This window comes from Desmodus rotundus, chromosome 1 (assembly GCF_022682495.2).
Source record: "Desmodus rotundus isolate HL8 chromosome 1, HLdesRot8A.1, whole genome shotgun sequence".
NCBI classification, from domain to species: Eukaryota; Metazoa; Chordata; class Mammalia; order Chiroptera; family Phyllostomidae; genus Desmodus; species Desmodus rotundus.
Window position 1 is genome coordinate 67,388,136 of NC_071387.1, and position 15,652 is coordinate 67,403,787.

At 40.7% G+C, this 15,652-nt stretch overlaps 2 pseudogenes; one reads left to right on the top strand and one right to left on the bottom strand.

Moving 5' to 3' along the window:
• Nucleotides 1–296: 296 nt before the first annotated feature.
• Nucleotides 297–1,479, bottom strand: LOC128779188 (interferon alpha-2-like; annotated as a pseudogene).
• Nucleotides 1,478–3,515, top strand: LOC112302801 (zinc finger CCCH domain-containing protein 15 pseudogene; annotated as a pseudogene).
• The last annotated feature ends 12,137 nt before the right edge of the window (nt 3,516–15,652 follow it).

Genomic DNA, 15,652 nt, shown 5'->3' on the forward strand with positions numbered 1-15,652 from the left:
AATAAACAGTGTTTTATGAACAATGAGTATTTAAATACTATGGATAGCATAAATATTTCAAATACTTTAAATAAAAATTATAAAAGTTTTTTCAGGAATAACAAATGGATTGTTCATTTCTATGTTCTGAATGACTTAATGTAACTTAGAACATTTAATAAAATTTTATAATTTATATATTTGCTATTATTTATTTTTTTATCTATTATAAAAATAGAGATGAAGATTGCACTTTGAGTCTTAGAAAGTAGCCATGTAGTTGACCAGATGAATGGTTTTCAGTTTCAACGTCTTCTTTATTTCCTGGGTTTTCCTATGAGTGTGTCAACGAAGAGCAAGCACCCTCTTATTTCTACCCTGTCAACCTTCCGGGCACAATGGCTGCATTTGTTCTCTTTCAGGCAGAGTCTGATTCCTGGGAAGTACCTCTTCACAGTCAGTCTAGAGTTCTCACTCCCCAGAGGTGACTTGTTCCACCTCCCTCTCCTTCTCTAAACATGTGTCCAGGTTATCCAGCTGCTAATAAAATCCACTGAGGAATGTGTCCAGGAGGGTCTCACTCCAAGCTATTAAAGAGCCACTTAGGCTGAAGAGGTTGAAGATATGCTGGAGCCTCTCACGCTTGACAACCGTGGCTCTCTTCTCAAACTGGCTCCCGTCCTCAAGTATCTGAGGAAATCTGAAGTCAGTCCTGTCCCTCAGTCAGGACAGAACAGATTTTCTCTCCATTTGACTCAAAAGTGTGAACGTTCCTGGATTGCCAGGGCTTAAAGGCGGGCCACGGCCCAGGAACACGGGGCTGGCAACACAGCATCACCAGGGCCTCAGCACAGTGATGCACAGGGACATTGGGGAGCAGGGGGATTCCACAGGACTGCCCGAAGAGAAAGTCTCGGCCAGTTCTGAGGACTCTGGGTGATGAATACTTTCTAAATAGGGAGCAGAGAAACTTTATTTCCAGTTTTATCCTGTTCCCTCTTTCCTTTCTACTTTTTATTTTATGAAGTTAATTAAAAACGTGCATCTATTGACATGAGGGTCTAGATGGGGCACTCTAAACTACAAGTGCCAATGCAGTATCTTCCACAGCATTATAACGTATTTTCCACGTCTTCTAGGTCATTTTGGAGGAGAAAAGCCTAGATATCAGAGAAGGGAGAAAACACTCATCCAATAAATAAATGGCAGCTTTTTTCAGGACAGCAGGAAATATAAGACAGCAGATTATGATTTTTTAAAAATGTTTTCCTTATTGACATTTTTTCCCTTCTTTAAAAAATTCCAGTTATGTATGTGTTACTGAGCAGACTGGGGCCCATTCACATGGTGCCTTGGTGAATGGCCCAACCATTGATGCTGGAAGGAGCAGTTCTTTATTTACAATAGTCCAACCTTGGGAAACTTAGAGCACCTCAGCTCAGAGCCCTCCTTTCCCACAGATCCCAGCACTTCCTGAGCTGCCGGAAGACTATAAGACATGAACCCCAAAAGTAGAAGTTCCTCATTTCCTTACCTTAAGCCAACTGTGCAAACAGTTCTCCAGTCCTTCTGGAAGGTGCCAGAGTCGCCACCCTCATGCAGCAGCTGTCTGCTTCAGGATCTGGAGTACGTGGTCATCGGCCTCCATAGGATAGTCCAGAGAAATATGTGCCCTGTTTCTCTGGATCATGGTGAAACTCAGGAAAGGCACACAGGTCTTAAAAGTCCAGGCAAAATCCAGGTGCAGCAGGACAGGATCTTGCAAGGAAGTCCTCTGCAGCTCCAGAGTCAGCTAGAGCAGGCACGATCACAGCAGTAACATCTCCTTTCTTATTAGTCCAGGCCGTATGGCCTACTTTTTTTTTCTTTATGTGCTCTGAGCAGGTATCAAACCCACAGACATTTTGGTGTATGGGACGATGCTTCAACTAACTGAGCCGCCCGGGCTGTGATATGAACTAGTAAAATAGGACAATAGGCCTACTTTTCCGTGTGGTGCAGCAGCGACGGCGGCCGGCGTCTTCCTCCTTTTCCAACCGCGAGGCATGTACCCTGATAGTGTCCAGCTGCATTTAAGTCTGACCGGTGTCACCTGTCTCTGCAATGCCCCCCCAAGAAACAGGCTCAGGCGGGGGGCAGCAAAAAAGCAGAGCAGGAAAAAAAAAGATTATCGAACACAAAACTTTTGGTCTAAAGAATAAGAAAGGAGCAAAGCAACAGAAGTTTATCAAGGCTGTCACTCACCAAGTTAAATTTGGTCGACAAAATCCATGTCAGGTAGCACAAAGTGAAGCTGAAAAGAAACTGAAGAAAGATGAGAAGAAGAAAGAATTGCAAGAGCTAAATGAGCTGTTCAAACCTGTAGTTGCTGCTCAAAAAATAAGTAAAGGTGCAGATCCCAAGTCTGTGGTGTGTGCATTCTTCACGCAAGGACAGTGTACTAAAAGAGATCAGTGTAAGTTCTCTCATGACCTCACTCTGGAGAGGAAGTGTGAAAAGCGAAGTGTTTACATTGATGCCAGAGATGAAGAACTTGAGAAAGGTACTGTGGATAATTAGGGTGAGAAAAAGCTGGAAGAAGTAGTGAACAAGAAGCACGGTGAGGTGGAAAAGAAAAAACCAAACACTCAAATAGTGTGCAAGCATTTCCTTGAAGCTATTGAAAACATCAAATATGGCTGGTTTCGGGGGGAGGGAGGTGGGATTGGCTGGGGTGGGGTGGAGGGATGGGGAGAAAATGCAGATAATTGTAACTGAATAAAAATTTTTTAAAAATTTTAAAATTAAAAATAAATAAATAAATAAAAAAGAAAGAAAGAAAAAAAATATGGCTGGTTTTGGGTATGCCCCGGAGGATGTGATATTTGCATGTACCGGCATGCACTTCTTCCTGGATTTGTACTGAGAAAACATAAAAAGAAGATGAAATTTCCTTAGAAGATCTAATTGAAAGACAGCATTCTGTCCTAGGTCCAAATGTTACCAAAATTACTCTAGAATCTTTTCTTACATGGAAGAAAAGGAAAAGACAAGAAAAGATTGATAAATTTGAGCAAGATATGGAAAGAAGAAAAGCAGACTTCAGAGCAGGGAAAGCATTAGTGATCAGTGGTCATGAGGTGTTTGAATTTCGCCCCGAACTGGTTAATGATGATGACGAAGAAGCAGACATTACCCGCTACACCCAGGGAACAGGTGGTGATGAGGTTGATGATTCACTGAGCGTAAGTGACATAGATTTAAGCCTGTACATCCCAAGAGATGGAGATGAGACAGGTATTACTGTAGCTGGTCTTGAAAGATTCAGCACATACACTTCAGAAAAAGACGAAAACAAATGAAGTGAAGCTTCCGGAGGTAGGGCTGAAAACGGTGAAAGAAGTGATTTAGAAGAAGACAATGACGGGGAGGGACAGGAAGGTGGAGTTATCGATGCTGTTCCTGTGGATGAAAATCTTTTTACACGGGAAGATTTGGATGAACTAGAAGAACTGAATACACTTGATTTAGAAGAACAACACCAAACAAGTCAATGAAAAAATTAAGCCAGCTCAGCATGAATTGAAATTGACATTAATTTTTTTTCACCCAGAATTCATCAATGGGATGTTTATTTCCCATGCTGATTTTGGAGGGCTTACTCTCCTCCAAAAAAGGACTATTCTCCCTGCGTCTTGTCTTCTGACTTCGGCTACATCTCATAGTAAGTTCAAAGTAGTTCATGATAAATTGAAAATTTGGTCATTGTAGAAAAAGATTGATCATGGTAAAAATGATCATTGTAACTGTCTGTTCAAGTAAGAAGTGTTACTGTTTTTCCAGCTTTTGGTTTTCATTGGGCAAGTGTTACTACAAGGACAACATAAATTTAAACTTAAAATACCCTTAATTAATGCAGTTTTTAATAAGGTGATTTCATTTCTTTTGTATTTATATGTTATAATGACTGCCTAAAATATGAAACTGTACTTCATAAAGGAAACTGCATAGGCAGATTCAGTGTTGCATGTCTTTGGACAATTACCCATTTAAAAGGAAACTTCTTTAATCTGACAGGATCAGTTGCAATGCCCTGTGATAGACTCTTTTACAAACCTATCCCTCTTCTTTTTGCCAATAAAGTTGTAAATAAGGACCATCATACAAAAAAAAAGGGCCAATAAAGTAAAGCGATAGAATTTTTATCTTAGTTTAAATGGGAAGATGATATTGATGTGAGGGGGGCTTAAAAAAACAGAATTTATTTATAAAAAATTGTGCATTTATTCTTACATGTTTAAACATCAGTCACCTTCAGAGTACTCTCTGTCTGATGCAGTACAACTATTGAGACATTATTTCCACTGCTCAAGCAGTTTTGAACTCATTGATTTCAATGCCTCTTAGTGCTTCTGCCATTTTTTGTTTCACCTCTTCCACATCAGCAAAATGTTTCCTTTGGATGACTTTTTTCATCTGGGAAACAAACAACAAAAAATTGCTGAGGGTGAGATAAGGTTAATAGGGAGTGTGGGGCACTGGGGTCCTGCCATTTTGGGTCAAAACTGCTCAAGGCTCCGCATGGTGTGGGCAGGTACACTCGTAAGTCACACATCATGAAATGGGCAAATGCGTTGAAAGAGTCATTGAAAAAATTCAGTTGGAACACTTTAGGTTGTCCCAGAGGTTGCTTCCATATCCTTATTTTTTTGGATTTCTTTTTCTTCTTGTTGTTTTGATTGGTTGTTTTTTGCTTCCTTATGTTCCAAATCATTGATTTGATTCTCAGCTTCATCCAATCTACTCACTGTAAATTGTTCTTTATTTCAATTAGTGTATCCTACATTTCTGACTGGATCTTTATGCTGCTGAGGTCCTCACTAAGTTCCTTGAGTATCCTCATAACCAGTGTTTTGAACTCTGCATCTGATAGATTGTTTATTTCCATTTTGTTTAGTTCTTTTTCTGAACTTCTGATCTGTTCTGTCATTTGGGCCATGTTTCTTTGTTTCCTTGTTTTAGCAGCCTCCCTGTGTTTGTTTCTATGTATTAGAAAGAGGGGCTATGACTCCCTGTCATGGCAGCATGGCCTAATGTAGTAGGTGTCCTGTAGGGTCCAGTGGCACAGCCCTATCACCCAAGCTGGGTTTTCAACGTGTGCCCTCTGTGTGGGCTGGATACACCCTCCTCTTGTAGTTGAACCTTGGTTGCTGGCCTCCTTTCTCACTATAGACTACATAGCTGCTTGCTTACTTCTCCCGTCTCACTTGCTCTCTTTCAAACTACATGGCAAAGATCACCTGCTACACATAGGATGTTTCTTCTCTCACTACTACCCCGCCCTTGGTGCAGAGAGAGAGAGAGAGAGAGAGAGAGAGAGAGAGAGCACCAGCCTTATGGCTGCTACATTATGCCTTCTTCATGGCTCTTCTATTCCCTTCCAAGCCTCATGGCCAAGCGCCCTTCTCCTTCCCAAGCTGCATGGCCAAGTGCAAGAGAATGGCTGCCATGCTTGAGTTTAAATCCTCACCCTGCTCCTCTTCCATAACCCCATTTCCAACTCCTCCCACAATGGGCTACATCTGCCCAACCCTGTAGCTTCTGCCTTTCATTGGCTGCCATTGTTAGTCCAGGCAGGCATGGCCCCGTGATGAGGAGCCAACTGCCCCCAAGCTCTCCTGCTTGTGCTGTAATCCCTGAGCTGCCTCAAGGGCTAAAGTCACATCTATCTCCCTCACCCTGAATGCAGGAGGCTCAGCTATTTAGCATAACTATGAAGCTAGTCAAGTTACCAGAGATATGCAAAATAACTCTTGTTGTCTGTCCTCCTCTGGCTCCCCAGCCAGGTTTATGGGTTTGTTTGTTTTTCCTGAACCTCCTACACCTCATCTCATATGTACCTTAAAGTTATCACCTGAGTGGTCTTAAACTCACTGAGGATATTTTAGGGGAACATTATCACAAATATCTTCTGTTAAAAATAAATTTTCTGCAACATATGGTCTGCCAGACACCTTTTAGGTGCTGGTTTCCTAAAAGTTTCAAGACTGCCAGTGTGTGACTCTCCCTGTTCTCTAAAGGAGACACCACCTTACAGTAAAACTTGCCTCTGTCACTGTGTGGTAATGCAGGGAACATCATCTCCTCAGATGTTCCATCGACCAGGCCACCACACACTCAGGGACACCGGCGCTGCAATGGTCTTCCCAGCTTCTCATGACATGTTTTTATGGAATCTATAGTGTACAGGTTATTTTTAATAAAATTAATGGCAGAAATCTTTAATTATATATGGGCCTTCAGCAAAGTGTTTTACAAACATTACTTTATTTAATCTTCACAGCTTCCCTATGAGATAATTACTATAATTATTTACATTTTGCAAACGAGGAACTGAAAACTCAGAAGTTCCTTATTTGCTAAAAGCTACAATTTATTATGTAAGCAGTACTTACTGCTTTACTGTTCTGTTTGCACATTAGTCCTCATTAACCTGAAGTGGTCTTCTTTACATTCTGTGTGCTTGTAATTAAGTAATCCATCTAATAGTTTAACATCGACTGCCCATGAGACTGTAAGTATCCTGAGGGTAGTAACACCTGTGTCTGAGTGTCCAAAAATGTGTCTGTCACAGAGGAGACACATGGAGGGCTCTCTATCCCACAGCAAGTACAGAGAACTACATGTTCCAGAAAGGGGGCCGACCTAGAGCTTCAGAACTGTGTCAGAAAATGAGTCTTCTGAAAACAAGGATAGCAAGAATAAATTTCAAATTGATGCCTTTATCTTCCTGGATAATTTCTGAAGAAATCTCAGATGGGAACAGGGAGTTCCAAAGATTCAGGAGAACTCAACAAAGCACATCATTTGAAAGGCAGACTGGAACTTAGCAAGTGAAAAGGAAGCTGCATCCTCAAGTGCATTGTAATGTCTCTCAAAGGAGGGAATATTCCTTTTTATTGACTATGAAAAATGGGAATTGGAGAGTACGAACTTGGTAAGTGTTTATCTAAGACTGCAAGGACTTTGTCAGAGCACGCACCATAATTTAGTGGATAGGATGGGGGACCCTGGGGCTACACAGTCTGGGTTTATGTCACAGCTCCAGCCTGCACTGGCTGTGCGACTTTTGCCCTCTGTTGTATGGAAATGACAATCATACTGTTTTGTTGGGTTGTGGTGAAGACTGAGTGATGTAATATGGCTAAGACCATGCTGAACAAAATAAGCACTCAACATCTGTTAGCTTTTCCAACAAGGGACAAAATTAACCCACCCAATTATGGGTTCTGAATGGAAGTTTCCCTGAGATGATCAGCTTCCCCTCCTTTAATTCTCAGCTCACTAATAAACATTTTTATTCCTAATTTCATCTCTTATGTGAACATGGGCTTGAGTTCATGTGACAGGGAATGTCCTGTCCAAATGACTAGCATCTATTAGCTTCCAGGTAATAGTTGACCCCTCACACATTAATAAAATGGGGATCCGGTGTATAACCCAGTCACATTTGAGTGTGACTACATCCTTGGAATCTGATAATTTACATGGTTGGTGACAAAAATGATAGATGATAGATAGACAGACAGATAGATAGATAGATAGATAGATCAATAGATAGATTCTCTGATTTAGCAAAACTGAAGACTAGCCTTTATTTAACAGCTTGCCCTCCTTCCACACTTGTCTGCAGCAACAATAATTCCACAAGGGCTCGTTTGAAACCTGTCACCCTGTAGAGCTCTTAATCCCAGACTTGTGTAGTTAAGTGACATTTTGTCATTTGGATAGAGAAGATGTTACTTCGCTTTTTTCACTTTCAGCCTTTACTTTTGATTTGCGTTTGTGTATCACTTTTCCATAACTGCTTACTTGTACTTTCTAAGAATGTTAAAAGAGAGTGGAAAGTTCTGATGTCTTGAAAAATCATAGAGGAAATATATTACCTCTTATTTCCCTTATACTTTCTCTTCTTCTTCTTGTTTTTTTTTTTTTTTTTTGCAACATACCTCAAAGTGGAAATAGAAAATATTGCAGGAGCATTAGAACAATTATAAAGTAAAAAGAGAAATACAAAACAGAAGTAATAATTTTTAAATTATGTAAAAATAGCTAAGGAAAAAATGGGTTGCTTAACCACAACTTCAACAGAAGGACACTGGCCTGGGCTAGGACAAGGAGGCTGTCACACGAAGAAGCAAACCCACATTCCAACTGTCTGAACACCTGGATGGCAGTAGTGGTTGCACCTCACTCTTCCTGAGGGCAAGATGAGAGGTTTGATTATCTTGGTATATCCAGCCTGAGTTCTGCGTAATGATTGACACCTAGTAAATGTTCAGTAATTTTCTCAATTAAATAGAGTAAATAAAACCAAATTTAACAAGCTAAATGTTTTTAGCAGAAAATAAAGATCCATGACTATAAATCTCAGGTATATTTCACACTTGATCAAGACTTCCAAGACAGGTATCTAGAGGTGGGAAAAAGAAGATCTGAAGAAGAATCCTAGTGAAGCTTCCTTAAAAGTTGTTCTTAGGTACCAAGGTGGTGGTGGAGTAGGAGGATCTTTCTCATATCTCATCCCAGAACCAAATAAACATAAAAACAAACAAATAAAGGTGATAAACAACTGAAGACTACCTGAAAAGAGACTTGAAAGCAAGGACAGGAAAAAACCAACATGAGACCCATAGGAAGGGTGGGGGCAGAAAATGGGACGGCCCCATTCCCATGGGCAGCAGGCTGAGGCTACGGGTGGCTGTGGGAGCTGCCCCTGAGGGTAATGGAGCCTGGACCACAGACCTGGCTCCCAAGCACAGCCAGCCAGTGCCAGGGTCAGCTGCCCACATAGCACCCTGTGGTAAAGTCCTCATGGTTTTTGTCTGCTAGGGAGAGATAGAGCCCACTGGAGATGAAGCCACTATTTTTTTCTTAAAGGTGCCAAAGCACAGGTTTTTCTTTCACAGCCACTCACTCTGGGCTGCAGGAAAGAGAGGGCTATGCGGACTGGAGCCACCCAAAGAGACTCAGAGTGGGAGGCATTAAGGAGAGACGTGGGGAGTAGCTGTGAGGATTTCTGTGTCAGACATACCTCAATACTGCACCAGACATCTTTCTTAAGAAGAGCAAGCCTCTCCCAGGGAAAAAACAATTACTCTACCATGTAGGATACCACTCATTCCACCATTTCGAATCTTGCTTGCCCCACAGTGCATCTTTTTTCTTTCTTTTCTCCTATCCTGCAACTTAACCCCTGCAGGATAGCAGAAAAGAAAGAAAAGGAGGAAAAGCAACGTATGCACACTCGGGGGTGTCCAAGACTGACTTTACGTTGCAGCCATTCCATACACTTTCCTAGGAACCATATTGGCACTTTGCTCTCATAGGAGAGCCACAAAAAAGCCCTCCTGATTTCTGACAGACCTAAAATCTGGGCTCTGGAGACCCCACTCACTTGCCTACTAAGGGTTCTGTCTTGCCAAGTTCTTGGAAATAATCTGAGACAGACTCAGACATGTGGCTCGGAGGAAAGAAACACACCCGTCATCTTCCCTGAACTCTGAATGGCATCTCTCATGGGAGACTCAGGCATTCCATCCCCTCAGTTCCACCAGAAACCCTCTCAGAAACAGTTGGGTCAGTGACTAGTCTAAGACTGGCAGCAGGCCAGGAGGCAGAGGCAGGCAGAGGCAGATGAGGCAGTTCTCTTGCTGAGACACCTCTGGGCCCTATGCTAAGGGCCAGCCTTGCAGCATAGTTTGACCCATCCTGTATCCAGCCAAACCCAGAGGAGACAGCCACACATTGTGGGTTGCTTGTAGCTTTGAACAGCTGATGAGGACCAGACATGAACAGCATCTGACATTGGCTTAGACCCGCTATGTCAGAGCTGATTCCAAAAGGAGAACCCAACAGGCAGGCACTGAACTTTGCTGAGATGAATTTCACTTTCTCTTTTTCATTATTTTTTCTTTTCCATAGCCTTTTTATTATATTTTTCTTTTTCTTCTGTATTTCTTTTTTCCCTTTCATATCTCCTACTTTACTCTTACCTTTTCTTTCTCCATTTGATCCTTCTTTTCTTTTCTTATTTTTGTTATTCTTCTTTTTTTCCATTTTCCTCTTTCTATTTCTCATTCATTATTTCTCTTCCTTTACTCATCTCATAATCACTTTGCTTTGCTTTGGTCTTTTCTTATTATTTTATTTGTTTCTCCATTTTCTATTTCTCTTTCCACTTTTATGATTCTTTTGTCATTGATTTTGCTGCTGTGGGGGTATGCTTGTTTCAGTTTTGTTTTTTGTGTTGTTCTGTCAGCACCTGTACAACAGTGTACAAGATGTGGGGGGTTGAGCCTCTCAGCCAACCAGAGGGAAGATGACACTAATGCACAGGCCAATGATTAAAACCTAAATACAATAGGAAGCCCAAAAATTCCACACAAGGAACATTCCTAGAGCATTCAGCTCAGGAGATCAAGGAGACTGCACAACTGGGCCCCACAGGATTCCTAAAACATAAGGCCACCCCACAAAGATAGAGACACAAAGAAGATCTATCTAATACACAGAAACAAACAAAAAGAGACAGCTATTCTATACCTGTACCATGCTGAATGTGCCCAGTCTCATCTGATATCGGAAAAAGAGACAGCTAAAATGGGGAGACTAAAAAACAATTTCTAATCAAAACAAAAGAAAAGAAGAAATCCCCAAAAAAGAGCTAAATGAAATTGAGGAAAGTAAATTATCAGACACAGAATTCAAAGTATTGGTTATAAGGATGCTCAAGGAACTTAGTGAGAACTATGAGGAATGTAGTTGGAACTACATCAGCCTGAAAAAGGACATAGAAACTATGAATAAGAAGCACTTGGAAATGAAAAATACAATATCTGAAATGACAAATAAACTAAAGGAAGTAAAAGTGGACTAGAGGAAGCAGAAGATCGAACAGGCGATTTAGAGGACAAGGTTGAAAAAACCCCAGTCAGAGCAATAAAAAGAAAAAAGATTTAAAATGAACAAGAATAGCTCAAGAGAGTTTTGGGACAGCATGAAACATAACAATATCCATATCATAGGGACACCAGAAGAAGAAGGAAGTGAGCAAGGGATAGAAAACCTGTTTGAAGAAATAATGACAGAGAACTTTCCTAACCTAGCTAATGACAAAGTCACACAAGTTCAGGAAGCAGAGAGAGCCCCAGTGAAGATGAACCCAAAGAGACCCACACCAAGACACATCATAATTAAAATGGCAAAGTTTAAAGACAAAGAGAGAATCTTAAAAGCAGCAAGGGAGAAACAGGTACCTACAAGGGAGCTCCAATAAGGCTGTCAGCTGATTTCCCAACAGAAACATTAAAGGCAAGAAGGCATTGGCATGACATATTCCAAGTAATGAAAAGCAAGGACCTGCAACCAAGACTACTCTATCCAGGAAAGCTTTCATTTAAAATTGAAGGAGATATAAAGAGCTTCCCATAGTAAAAAAAAAGAGGCTAATGGAGAACATTTCCACCAAACCAGCATTTCAAAAGACACTAAAGGGACTGCTTTAAGAAGAAGAAGAAATAGAGAGAAAGAGGAACATGAGCACAAAGGGAAAAATGGCAATGAATAAGTACCTATCAATGATAACCTTTAATGTTAGTGGATTAAATGTTCCAATCAAAAAACATAGATAGCTGAATGGAAAAGAAAACACAACCCATATATATGCTGTCTAAAAAAGACTCACCTCAGAACAAAAGATTTACACAGGCTAAAAGTAAGGGATGGAAAAAATATTCCATGCAAATAGAGACCAAAAAAAGCTGGGGTAGCAATACTTATGTCTGACAAAATAAACTTTAAAACAAAGGCCATAGTAAAGACAAAGAAGGTCACTACATAATACTAAAAGGATCGGCCCAACAAGAGGATATAACCCTTGTAAACATACATACACCCAATGTAGGAGCTCCTAAACATATGAAAAAAATCTTGGTGGACTTTAAGGAAGACATTAATAGCAATATAGTCATTGCTAGGGATTTTGACACCCCACTGTCAACAATGGATAGATGTTCCAGACAAAAAATCAACAAGGAAACAGCTGCATTAAATGACACATTCGATCAAATGGTTTTCATTGAATTTACAGAACGTTTCATCCCGAAGCAACATTCTTCTCAAGTGTACATGGATCATTCTCAAAGAAAGAACATGTAGTAGGACACAAAATAAGTCTTAACAAAGTCAAAAATGGAAATCACATCAAGCGTTTTCTCAAATCACAATGGCTTGAAACTAGAAATCAATCTCAATTAAAAAACTCTAAAACATTCAAAAACTTTCAAGAAAGAAATCAAAAATTACCTGAAAACAAATGAAAATGAACACACAACAATCCAAAACCTATGGGACACAGTGAAAGCAGTCCTGAGAGGAAAGAGTTCATAGCATTACAGGCCTACCTGTAGATAGAAAAATCTCAAGTGAAAAATCTAACTCTACACCTAAAACAACTAGAAAAATAGCAACAAACAAAGCAAAGAGTGCATAGAAGGAAGGAAATAATCAAGACCAGAGCAGAGATGCATCCAGTCAAGGTGGTGATGTAGGCAGACATGGCTCACTTCTTTGTACAACCACATCAAAATTACAACTAAAATATAGAACAACCATCACTCAGGAACTTCAGAAACTGAGTAGAATGAATGTCAGACAATTATGGAACTGGAGAAACCACATCTATCCAGAGCAGTAGGAGCCTTGTGGATGCAAAATGTGCTGGCCCATACCCATGTGGACAAAAATTCAGGAGGCATATCTCAGGAGCCCATACCAGCCCCCACAACCCAGGATTCCAGTGCCAGGAAGGTAAGTCCCCACAACTTCTGGCTGTGAAAACCAGTGGGGATTGAGTTGATAGAGGAGACTGCTGGAGCCCTAAGCAGTTCCTCTTGGGGAACCCACTCATGAACTCACGAATGCAGATTGGCTCCCTCTGAGCTTCAGCACCACAATGGCAGCTATGTACCAGGGTGGTATATAGGGAGATACTGAAGTGTTTGGCATTGGGGCAAGCAGAGTCCATTGTCCTTTGCTGAGCCCACCTCCCCACAGAGCTGGTAAGCTGGTACCATATCTGAGACTCCATCAATCTGGCTAACATTGTGTGGCTCACCTGGGAGATCCATAGAAGCTCTACTCCACCCAACTTATGGGCCCACTCAAGCCGCTTTTCCATAAGAATGGCTTGTCTTGGCTCCCAAATCCTGTCAAACAAGCAACAGCTAGCTTCAGTGAGCCCTAAGGGCAGCCAGGTTAGAGTCACAGCTTGGTTTCATCTGGGAATCTCCAAGTTGAGCACAAATAGCAGCCATCTCAGATTGCTTTGTAGTTCAGGCAGGGTGCTCCTGGTAAAACACAGGTGGGGTCTGATCTTGGCCTGCACCACATGGAAAACCCCAGGGCCAAGGCACCAAGTGGATAGCTACAGACCACTTCAGAGTACCACCACCCTTCCCCTGCATAGCTGATGCTCCACGGAGGGTGGAGGTTGGTGGTCAGCAGTAACAGCCAGTCTGTGCAGCTGACTAGCCTGAGTAAATCCCTCCCATTGATCTGCCAACAGCGACCAAGGCTCAACTAGAAGAGGAGGGTAACCTCAGCCCATACAAAGGGTGCACCTTGAGTACCCAGCTTAGGTATTAGAGGAGGCTGTGCCACTGAACCCTACAAGGCTCCTAGTATATTAGGCCACACCGTGAAGACATGAAGTCAAAGCACCTCTACCTAATACATAGAAGCAAACAGAGGGAGGCTGCCAAAATGAGGAGACAAAGAAACATGACCCAAATGAAAGAACAGATCAAAACTACAGTGACAGAGATAAACAGAAAGGAGATAAGCAATCTATTGGATGCGAAGTTTAAAACTCTGTTGATAAGGATGCTCAAGGAAATTGGTGAGGACCTCAGCAGCATAAAAAAGATCCAGTCAGAAACAAAGGATGAAGTAATTGAAATAAAGAACAATTTACAAAGAAACAACAGTAGAAAGGATGAAGTCAAAAATCAAATCAATGTTTCTGGAACAAAAGAAGGCAGAAAACAACCATTAAGAACAAGAAGAAAAAAGAATCCAAAAAAATGAGGATAGTATAAATAGCCTCTGGGACAAATTTAAGAGGTCCAACATTCACCTCATAGGGGTGCCAGAAGGAGAAAAGAAAGAGCAAGAAATTGGAAATCTATCTGAAAAATAGTGAAAGAAAACTTTCCTAATTTGGTAAAGGAAATAGACATGCAAGTCCAGGGAGCACAGAGAGTCCCAATTATGATGGATGCAAAGAGGCCCACTCCAAGACACATTATTATTAAAGGCCACAGGTGAAAGATAAAGAGAGACTCTTAAAAGCAAGAAAAAAGAAGTTAGTTACTGGAAGGTTGCCAGATGGGATGGGGGAGGGGAAGAATGGGTGAAGAGGTGAGGGGATTAAGAAGTGCAAAGGGGTAGTTACAGAATAGCCATGGGGATTAAAAGTACAGTTTAGGAAAGGGAGTAGTCAAACAACTTATATGACCCATGGCCATGAACAATGGTGCAGAGATTGCCTGAGGGAGTAGGGGGCACTGGGTGGAGAGGAGCAAAGGGAGTAAAAACAAGGACAATTGTAATAGCATAATCAATAAAATATAAGTTTTAAAAAACATCAGAGCGGAAATAAATGATGAAGAGACTATAAATAATTCAAAAGATCAATGAATCCAGGAGACGATTCTGTGAAAAGATAAACAAAATCGATGAACAATGTACCAGATGCATTAACAAAAAAAAAAAAGAGACAGGACTGAAATAAATAAAATCAGAAATGAAGGAGAAGTAACAACTGATACCACAGAAATACACAGGATTGTAAGACAATACTGTGAACAACTATATGTCAAGAAATTGGACAGTGTGGGCAAGAATACATTTCTAGAAACATGCAATTCAGTCCAAAACTCAATCAGGAAGAAGAAGAAATTGGACAACTTGGGCAAGAGGTATGTTTTTCTAGAAACATACATTTCAGTCCAACACTGAATCTGGAAGAAGCAGAAAACCTAAACGGACTGCTAACAACTAATGGAATTGAAGTAGTAATCAAAAAACTCCCAGCACAAAAAAGGCCTGGACCAGATGGCTTCACAGGTGAATTTTACCAAACATTCAAAGAAGAGCTAACACCTTTCCTTCTCTAACTATTCCAAAAAATTCAAGAAGAGAGAAGACTACAAAGCTCTTTATGATGTCAGTATTATTCTAACTCCAAAACTAGGTAAAGATACAAAGAAAGAACAAAGAAAGAAAATTATAGGCCAATATCCCTGATGAACTTAGATGCTGAGATTCCCAACAATATTTTACCAATCTGGATCCAGTAATACATTAAAAAGATCATGCACCATGATCAAGTGAGATTTAACACAGAGATGCAAGGTTGGTACAATATTCACAAATCACCAAATATGATACATCACATAAACAAAATGAAGGACAAGAAATGATATAATCATATCAATATATGCAGAAAAAGCATTTGATAAAATCCAGTACCCATTTATGATTAAAAACACTCAGCAAAGTGGCAACAGAGGGAGCAGACCTCAACATAATAAAGGCCATAAACAAAAACCTACAACCAACATCATACTCA